We start from the raw sequence: 11,092 nt of genomic DNA, 5'->3' as shown, positions 1-11,092 counted from the left end.
TCAGGAAAAAAAATCAGCTTTACCTGGCATCTAGGAAAAAAAACTTTGTTCTCTTCTTCTATCCTTGAAACTTTTTGTTCTCCACTGCACAGGACCACAAGATACTGAAACCATGGGACCTACTGAAAACTCTGTGGTTCCTTTGGCATTGCAAGTTCCCCAGTGAGAAAGGAAATACCCAAGAAACTCCATGGGACAAAGCATTTTGCAAATATGACAGGAAAAGAAGAACATTGCTACATAAAAATTGATTATTTTTGGCTCTAGAAATTAAAATTTGACAGTTACAATGTGTACAATGATAAGAGTTGAGAAAGAAACTAATCTCATTAGCAATGCTGCTTAATAATGAAACAGCCTCTCAACTTGAAGGTACTAGGTATCCTCTGAATAAACTGTAAACCATAAAGACTGCTATAATATAATTACCATGAAGAAAAGGAGCAGATAATGTAAAAATTCTAGCCCTTGATTTTTTTTTTTTAAAATACAATTCACGTTTTATCAATGAAAATGCACACTAGGAAGATAAGGACTAGATTAGAGTCATTAAACTGTCAGGTTTGAGCTGGACAGTCTGGCTTTAGGCTCCCAGTCTCCATTCAGACAGCTGCCCTGAGTCTGCTCTGGCTATGCTGATGCTCTGGTTGCACAGCTCGTCACAGCAATTCCTGAACAGCACTGGGAAGCAAAACTAGCCCAGGCAGCAGATCCAACAAGCCTAAACCAAATGCTGGATTGTTTTCCTAAAGGACAAAACTGTAGTGTACTTATGAATCTGAAATGACATTATTCCACCTTGTGCCCTCTTTCACTGTTAAATCCCTAGCATCTGAATATGTATTGCTGGTTTTGTCCAATTTTGCCAATGTGTGCTACCTGTGCATTTCACATGCTTTCTCATTATCAGGGGTCTTTAAGGTACATCTGTTTTCTTATCAGATGATGTTATTATTTCATTGAAAAGCAGAGATGTCTTGATAACTTGTATGCCCAGCATGTGGTTTTGATCCAGGTGAAGGCAGCGCAGAGGAATTTTCCAAAGGATTTATCTGTGTCATGTGCGGTGACAATCTGTATTCTTCATTGCCTCTGGTTTCTCTCAGTAGCAAACATTTTTCACATTTAAATGGCTCCTGTCTTGAAGTATGATTCTTTTGCATTTCAGAAGAATCTAATCGATGTCCCTGAAGGAAAAGATGCAAGGCCTAATGGAATCTACTTAATAACATAAGTTAGCAAAAATTCTCACTTATCTCCGCTTCCTCATCTCATCCACAGCTCAGTAAGTGGATGTCAACATTGAATTAGAGAACAGCGATTGGCTCAGTTCTTGGTGGTAGTAATAGAAGATGTATCCATAGAGAATAGTATCTCTAGATAAATCCTTGAATATACCACTTGGTGTTATTAAAAAAAAAAAAATAAAAGAGGGGAAAAAGATGGCATAATCAGGTTGCACTGGTCTGATCTGAAGATCTGATTTCAAGTCTAACCTGAATTCACTTGGGGGGCACATCTTGTGTTTAGGCTCTCAGCCTAACTCAGTATTGCTCACAACAAAAACCCTCACAGAGGTTTAGGGAAAGAATCAGTCTTTGTTCACCAGAATGTAGTCTGGCATGGACCATGCAGGGCACAGCAACCAAGCACTTTTTAGGTCAAGTGGGGGACTGTACATCATGTCAGAAATGTCACTGTCACAGCAGAACAGCTGTTTCACAAACAACTTTTGCTGCTATCACATTGTGAGACGGGAGGTGAGGGCACATGGAAGGATTTGTGAGCCCTCTATCCACCTGTCAGAAGAGCTAAGCAGTCCCCAGCTGAGAGGTGGAGTACGATCTTGAACAACTGCTTCTTCTGTAATTTCAGTTTTCCCAGGAATGTGAATAATTTGTCTTTATTTCAAATACAAAATTCTTAATTTGTTTGTGTAGTGTGCTTGTTTGTATAATGTGCTTTAAATCCTTGCACTTTTGCAGCCAAACTCTGTTCCTTCATACTTGTCACATACAGAATGAAGCTGTGGCTCATGGCTATGTCTTTGGGTGTGAACGTGGAAATACAACTACAATTCTGTGTCTGCTGCAATGAGTGATAATTGTACTGTGGCATTCAGTAGGATCCAGACCAACTAACAGCCTGAGAGCATAGAAACCTGACAGAGGGAGATGTCCGCTGGCTCTTGGGTACTATTCACGCTTTGTTCTCTTTGCTGGACAATTCAGTCAACCAGTATTCTAGTAACATAGCAAGGAATTTGCAACAAAAATATGTGAATCAGGTGTATAATCACTTGGATATGCCAGCACCCCGATGTTATAGTATCTTCCAAATTATCCTCAAAGCTACCAGTGTACTTTCCCCCCCTTTTATGAGGATATTATTTGTTCAGATAATGATTTTTATTGCTACAATGAGCTTTTACTGCCAGGAAATTTTATTTTGGTGATACATTCTTGTTGTCAAGTGTAGCGTGGTAGCAATTCTATCCACAGATCCTACACAGCTGGCCACAGCCAATGGTGAAAGAAAACTATATTGCAATATATCTAGTGATGCTTTTAGATAGTGTCTTGGGGAGTATGTTGTTAATGAGGTGATTACACAGTCTTTACAAATGTAAGTTTGTTTTCTGGAGTTCATCTGCTTCTGGGGATGCAGTTGCTCTGGAGTTCTGCCAGACTGTAAAACTACTGTTCTTTGCATTTTCCACCTTCCAAAGCAAGGTACTTCATCTGCTGAACTCACATGTCCACACTGAACTTTCTATTGCTTTGTGTTTTAAGTAATTTAACAAGGTAAATTTAACTGTGGCTTATAGAAAAAATATTCCCAGACGTGTAAATCTGTAATTTTGGCTATCAAACACTCAAACACCAGGATGAAGGGGAAGATATTTTCCACAGAAGAATCTTGACATTTCTGTCCATACTATATATTCTAGAGCCTTCACAGCTGCATAGCTTCCAAGACAATAAGGAAGAGCTCAAATTACCAAATGTAAACTCAGAGAGGACATTTATATTCCTCACTGTGTATAGGAATGTGTTTTTATTTTGTAAAATATGCCATGGGTTTAGTAAATGAAGAATAATCCTCTAATAAATAAGACTATAAGAGCTTTACTTTAAAAGTCGATTTCTGTGGTGATAATATCCTCTTGAAACACAGTGAAAAATTTTACTAAGTGGCAGAAATAATGGTAAATAGGATTAATTGCATATTCATTAAATCTGGTTTACTTTCAAAAGGTGACATTTAGTGCTAAGCCCATCTGACTGGAGCATGAATCTCAGACTAGCCATTAAATGCTGCTGAAGAGTAGCAGAATCCTTTGGTTTCATACCGATATTTTATGCCTCCATTTTCGTGAACTTCATTAGACCAGAGGTTAAATACTGAATTGACAATCACATATTTAATATTCAGAAATTGTAGCAGCAATAAAAAAAGATGTTAACAATATTCAGAGTAATTCCAGTTCAAAGATGGAGAAAAGTGTTGCTGTCATACAGCCAGACTGGGCACTGCAGCCCTCCTTGGATACCTATACTGCTGGCTTGGAGTGAGGGAGCCTGGGTCCGTGGGGCTCTTAAGGAGATCATCGTCGATCCTGGTCCTCCCAGTCACACTCCAAATTGCAGGCATCATTTTGTATGCTCAGGTCTCTTATGAAATGTGTGGTAGAACCACAGTGAGGATCCCGTCTCATGATGGTGTTGTATGTGTGCCTTTATAAGACTCAATTTTTAATACAGACAAATATCCACTGTATCAATTTTCTGACTTTGACTTCTGTTCAGGCAGAGAAAGAGTTTGCATTATTTTCAACCTAAAAGTTGTAAACCCCCTGCAATTCTTAACATGAAATCTACTCTTAGAATCCTTTGAAAAATACAGAGTGACCAAAAGCACTTTGTTTTTACATATTTTAGTGTGTTAAAAGGTAAATATCCCTTTCCACTAAAAGGCAGACATTTTTCTTCCTACAAGATGATCAAATAATCTGTCACATCTATGCTCACAATAATTTGCGTCGTAAAGGGGCAAATCTATCTGGAAGAAACAAGGATTAGTGTAAGCCACTAGCCCACCTCACACCCCTGCCCTTTGCAGCAAAGGCAGTTCTCTGGGGGACTTGAGGACTCTGCCTTCAGAGTCTGAAAATATCTAGTATATTATCAGTAAAGTATTTTTGGTACACTTCTCTTAGGACATGCTGGGAAAGTCAATTAGTCCTACTGGTTGATTAGTGCACTGCCAGCTCATGTGTTTAATTCAGGCTAGTCTTAAAGCAGGTGTCTCTCCAGTGGTGCCACTGAAAAGCTTAATCTGCATTAAAGTTAAATGCAGTAGAAATACCACCCTGAGAGCACAGATAGGCCAAAGCAAAGGCTGGAAGAGATGCCAGCTGAGACCAGGCTTGCATCCTCAGAGAAGGTCTTGGACCCACGGCTCTGACAGGCTGGAGAGGCCCCTGCAGCTCCTGTGGTGCTCATGTCGTGGGGCATGGAGCCCTTTCCCCTCATGCCCCCCAGCTGCAGCACCCACAGTGGTGCCTGGGAGTGGGGTGGCCCTGGGTGCCCCACTCCTGGCCAGGATGGTGGGATGGTCTCTGGACCTCCAGAGAGCCCCCATGGCTCCTGGTCCCCAGGGAGCCCCCCAGGCCATGTGGCACCCAGTCACTCAAACTCTGCTCAACCTTCCATGTCTCCTTTTCTGCATTTTTTTCTTGCCTCTAAAAGAATATCATTGTAGAGTGGTTATGATTCATGACTAGATATTAATAAAATCATGTGGGTAAATATTTGGTTCTCTTCAGCTCTGTGGAGAACAATTAGATGATGAACAGATTGTGACTAAGTACAATTAATAGTGCAGAGTGTACCTTCATAGGGGAATAAATACAACAATTAGTGTCTTATTTTATCGGTTGTGTAGGATTGTTTCTAGCTATAATGGCATTCACAGAGAAGGCTAAGATTGCATGTAAAACATCAGCTCCTCTCAGATCCCAGGACTGTGTAACTTGGGAAGAATAAAACCTACTTTGAGACCAAAACCTTTTCCGGACAGGTGTAGGCTCAGAGACCATCTTTACTTTCTAGAAAGCTAGAAGATAGTTGATCGAGGAATTTTTTGAGCTCTAAGCCTGAGCTCCAACCCAGAAACGCGTGCTCAAGTGACTGGGCTGTGCTGGGGGTCAGGGGGTGCTTGAGAAAGCACAGCACCTTGCTGACCCAGCTTCAGGGCTTTTGCTTTGCTGCTGACTGTGCCTTTCCCTGCTGTGTCCCAGGATGAAGGTCAGCTTCCCCTGGGCTCTCTGTCTGAGCAGGTGCCAGGAGCTGGGGACCACAGGATAGAATGCAGGAACGCAAAGCTACAGCGTTAGCTACTGCCGCTGCTCAGCCTCCTGGCATGTTCCCTCAGCAAGGTGCAGGGCAGCCGCCGAGGTAGGAAATGCCTGTGCAACTGCAATCAGCTCCTGCTTGGATATGCTTAGAGTCTAATTTGAAGTTACAAGGTCACACTTCATATAGGATAACTTCTGTCAGCTGAAGCTTCTCAACTCTGGGTGAACCTGAGCAGATCTTTTAGGGATAAGAGGAGAGCCATCCTGGCCATGTACAATATCAAGGCAAATCTCATGGGAAAAGCTGCCTGAATTCTCAGAATGGGCAAACCAGCTCTCCGGAACGGCTGTATCATTTCCATTACAATTTCTGTCCTCCTCCTGCCTGTCAAAGCCTTGCAGCTTTTTAGATTAAATAGTCTGGGTTAGGCTAGGATACCGATGGCTGAAACCAGGCTAGTATAATGGAGGACACTGGAGAAACCTCAAAAGCAAGTTTTCACCTTCTACATCAATAGGGATGGAGGCAAGCATGGGTCAATAATCCCATACTAGCTCATGATGTCAGTAAACCTTTTATTTTTAGAAATCAAGAAGGTTTTTTGGCTCTCCTTTATGGAGGAAAAATATGATGATTTCTGTGCTCTCCATGGCTCCCTGACACTGTCAGGAGCACACGTTGTTGGATTAGTCAGTCTTAGATGGAACCCTACTTTAATTGCGCTTGCACTTTCCTGTGCATTGTTATAACACCCAAGAATTACTTCAAAGGTGCTACTATTTTTCTAAAATGTAGCTTATTGTTAAAAAGAGAACTGAGGTGTTCTATGCAAATACTGCCATTCAGCTTTTGCTTTTAACTAGATTGTTTTGAACAAGGTTAATCAGTACTTTGCTAACTTAACTACTGTTCATATGTAGATAAATGCGAAGTTTAAGGGGGCAGGGGATGCATTCAGCTATAGACCATTGCAACAAACAGACCCCCAGCTGCAAGGGCATTGTCTCTGAACACACCTGCCAGCTCCAGCTGCTTTGGGATGGCGTTGTGAGAAAGGAATATGCCGTTGGCAGATGAATGCAAGTGATGTCCCTCTCTCTACTCACTCAGCAGTTAACAGCTGGATCAGGGAAAGGGCTCTGGAGCCCATCCTCCCCCTACACTTGCCCTGAAACCATTCCCGCATGGGATATGGGACAAAACCCAGGCAGAACTGCCTGAGCCTGACCCCCCCTACCCGCCAGCCTCTCACTCACAGAGCGGATTCATCTCTTCTTAGCCACCGAACACTGAAGGAGCACAGAAGCAGAAGAATACCACGTGTGATGTCAGGCAATAACAGAAAACACAATTTAAATAAAAAAATGTAGTTCTAGAACTTCCACCAGAAGCAGAAAGAATAGATATGTACATATTTACATATATTTTCTATATACTGTCATGATTCATTCTGCAAGATCCAGTAATGACTTAAGCTAGCTCTGGACTCTACAAAAAAACACACCTTGATTTGTATAAAAGTCTATTGTACCAAAAATGATATTCAAGACTGAAAGCTGTTGTTCAACCAGAAAGGACCTTTTGTAATTTAAATTAGTCTGAATATGCTTGAAAAAGCATATATTTTAAAAAGACTGGGCTTAGATTCTTTTCTTAAAGGCACACAAAACATCAGCTGATTTAGTTTAAGAACTGCAGATTTTTTTCTAAGGCTAATTTTCATGAAGGCAATCTTCTACAGCCCTCTTCCCTCCTCCAAATAAGCTTTTACAAATCTTCAAAACAGTAATTTTCAGCGGCGTTTTCTGAAGCCATTACACATTTTCTTTTCCTTATGAAGACTTACAGAAGCTTCAAGTTTCATTTCTTGAACTTAAATTGATAGACGGTTTTACATTTCAGGTGAAATCTTAATAAATGATAAAGCTCTTTTATTTTCTATAATAAAAGCATTTTCTGCCACTTTCTTGGGGCTGTATGCCTACTATCAATGCTCTAGTCTTACACTTTTTTGTCTATGACAACTTGGAAAGAAACTTTGCATTCTGCTTCAGCTGTCATTTACCAGATTTTTTTATCTCCTTAAATTGTCTTTCCTCTCATTGATTCAAGTGTGTTGATTAGATTTATAATGACTATAACGAGTGCATAGACTAAGACCAGACTTAATGTTTGCAGAAAACTCAAACCAATCCAGAAACATATCACATTCTGGTGTCTTCCATGTCTCCTGCTGCTGGCCCCCTAATAATAAAACACAAGTGATCCTTCCCTTCGTCTTAAGCAAAGTCATCAACAGGCTGCAAGCAGATTCTTTCTAAACTTCACCCACAAAATGGAACAAGCCCCCAAAGTCTTCTTTCTTTCTGGCCTCATCAAGGATCACGGTGGTGGTCACAGGTGTGTGTTGCATTTAGATATTTCTATTGGCTCAGGTAGGAGTAGAGCAAATTCACTCTAGTACAGCCATAAACATGAAAATAAAATAAAGGTAGAAGAATTCTAGCTGTTTCCTGAGCCCTTGTTTATTACTGTAACCCTACAGCAAACACCCTTAATGCTTTGCCCATTTATGACAACCATTCCCATCACCACCTGGTGAACAGGCCTTTCTTCTGCCAGAAGTGATTTTGTGCTGTTGATCTAATGTAGCTATGCATGAAATCTTGAATTGCAGAGGTATTCTGCCTTCCCAGCAATTATAGAAGTAAACACTATAAAACCATTAACTTCTGCTGAGCTGCTCTCTATTGTCAAACAGCCTGGGGCAGCCAAGATTCATTCCGCTCCCCCAGGAGCCACTATTATGCCAGCATAAATTCATTTGACTTCAGTGAAGTTCCTCTTCACTTACACAGCGCAGAGAGATCAGACTGGACCAATTGTCTTTAGCAATGTTTTGCTTTCTTGCTGGATAGATGGCATATCCAAGGTTTAATCTAATAAAATCAGCGTATCTAGCATAAATCAGATGGACTAAGGTTTGTTGACAAAATGGATAGGTTATTTTCAAGGACACTAATTCATGGTCTTCCAATGAAAAACAGCATTTAACAGATTTATTGTTGAATAAACAGCAGAGAAGCTGGGCAAGGTCAATTTACCTAATGTTATTTTTATAATTTTAAAAGCTTTTTGCTGGGTATCAAAATACACTAGGCAAAAAGCAAACCTTTTGGTTACTATCTTTTAGAATCACAGAAGCATGTAGGCTGGAAGGGGGACCATTCTTTTCAAGTCCCTGCTCTAAGTTAAGTCAAGGTTGCTCAGGCCATGGCCCAGTCTGTCTTTGGATGTCTCCAAGGACGGAGACTCCACAAATTCTGGACACCTGTTCTGGTTCTTGACCAACCTCGTGGTGAAACCTTTTTCTTGTATGCAGTTGGCCTTTCCCTTTCTCCAGCTTGTGACTGTTGCCTCTTTTCACTGTGCAGCCCTGAGAGAAGTGGGACTTCATCTTCTCTATGATTTCCCATTAGGCAGCTGAAGAAAGCAGTAAAATCTCTATTTAGCCTTCCCTTCCAAGGCAGAGCAAAACCAAATCTTTCAGTATCTCCTTATCCATCATGTGCCCCAGGCCCCTAATTGTTTTGGTGGGCATCCATAAGACTCTCTCCAGGATGTTAATGTCTTCTGCTGAGGAGCACCAAATTTCATACTTGTTTAATGAAGTGTTCTCTCTTTTCCTACCCACTGCCCCCAGTCCATTTCCAAAAATTATGAATTCAGAAGAAAGTGATGGGTATCTAAAACTCTTCCAGTTGCTAGCTACAGGCAGCCATTCCTTTGCTCGAACTGAGATGATACTTCTGAAACTTTAGGAGCTCTGAATCTAGATACCCTTTATGTATTTAAATTCACCAAAGATGAAAGATGGTGCTCGTGGGTGAAGCCAACCATTTCTGAAAGATCTAGATGGGCATGTATTGCCTTCATTATCCACTGAAGACTTCAGAAGGGGAGATGAAGGCTCAGTTAGTTTCCATTACAGGAAATTTAACTAAATTTCCAGCTTGTGTACATTAGAATGAAATGGTACAGCTTCAACAGCAGTGTCAATTTTCTTCAAAAGATGGGTCAGGAGAGGTAGCTGAAGTATTCCCACAACTTGTTATGAGAGAAAAATCAGGGGCAATAGTAGGTCTTCTCCCTTTTTGTGAATGCGGGGAGGATGTCCCTAGTCCATGAGTCTGAAGGGCATTCTTTGCTTCTGCTGCTCAATGGTGCATCCTCTTTCCAGTGCGCTTGGCCAGGCTCTGAGGGCTGGGACTTGACTCACTCATAGGGTTCTTCTTTCAGGGGTCTTCTCAGGACTTTCTTTGGGCATTACACAGCTCTCTGGTGATCTGTGAGTCTGCACAGCGACTCGGGTGGTGGCAATGCAAGCCAGGGCAGAGTAGAAGAGAGGCTGGGATTCTGTGGGGCACCCTGGCTGTAGCCCACGCCACATCACTTTGGCTGTGACTGATGAGCCTGACTATGACCAGGAGCACCTCTGACAGTCAGGTTTGGGAAGGCAAAATAAGGTCTTCCCACAGCAAAGAGCTTCATGAGCCAGGTGCTGTGTGGGTAGTATTCTGCTCCCTGCCTGCTATTAATATTCATGCTGCTTTTCAAATCTAATATTTATTAGAACTTCATAGGTAAACAAACAAATGAAATGGCATCCTTACAGTAAAAGCCTGATATTCTTGAGAAAGGCAGGGCATTAGTGTCTATCTGCTGTTTTCCTCTGTTTGAATACAATCTCTGAGCCCTGGCAACATTATCTGAATCTAATATTCAAGCAATTTTAGCCATCATGATATTCTAGCAGTTCCATCTAGCTAGAAGACAGGCACTTTGCAGGACTCCATTTGGGTTGGCAAAGCCACACTTGTACAGAATAAGAAGCATATAGGTATGGAATATTACATTAAAATATCTCTTTCCTTTGCTCTGTTAAGGCAATTTCAGCCCTTGCATGTCAAAGCTGCTGAAGCAAGCAAAGCTTGGGGCCATAGACGAACAGAAATTATTTCCACTGTAAATAATGTTGCATCTACCAGGGAACCAGTGCATTTGCACAGGTATTTTTCATCTCACACCACTTTGTCTTTTCTTTCCAGCAAAATGCCAAATCCTGCTGGCATCATTTGGCATCGCTGGGTTTCTGCCACGAGAAAAAAATGAAAGACAAGCTAATGCAAAACAATGGCTGTAATATTCACAACAGGAAAGAAGTAAAGAATACATTCTGCTTTCCTCAATGTTAGTTCAGCCACAGCAGGTGTGTTTTAGTCCCATTGTCCCGATTCCTCCTTTATCTCTCTTTTATGCAGGCAGCTCTATTGATTTTGTGAACTGAAATCTTGAACTCCATTTGCTCAAACCTAACGTAGAGGCAGGCCAAAACACTAATAAAGTGAATGGGAAAAATGCCTGCAATGGGGCAGTGCTGCATTTTCAGTTAGCTTGATCAAAAGCAAACTCCTCCTCCAAAACATTTAATAATTATTAAAATATATTTTAATTGCTTATGAAAGGGCTTTAAAGGGCTTTTGTGAAACAAAAACTGACAGAGAAGTGTCAGTTTTTAGAAGCACTTAGTACTCTTGGAAACCCACACGCTGCATAAATGCTTTCAACACATACACACATACATATATTAATAGAGCTTTGAAAATTAGCATATTTCCCACTCTAGGATTCTCACTATAACAATTTCCAGAATTTTGCCCACAAGACACTCA

The sequence above is a fragment of the Falco peregrinus genome, chromosome 5 (genome assembly GCF_023634155.1).
Source record: "Falco peregrinus isolate bFalPer1 chromosome 5, bFalPer1.pri, whole genome shotgun sequence".
NCBI lineage: Eukaryota > Metazoa > Chordata > Aves > Falconiformes > Falconidae > Falco > Falco peregrinus.
Note: the sequence above shows the minus strand (reverse complement) of the source record.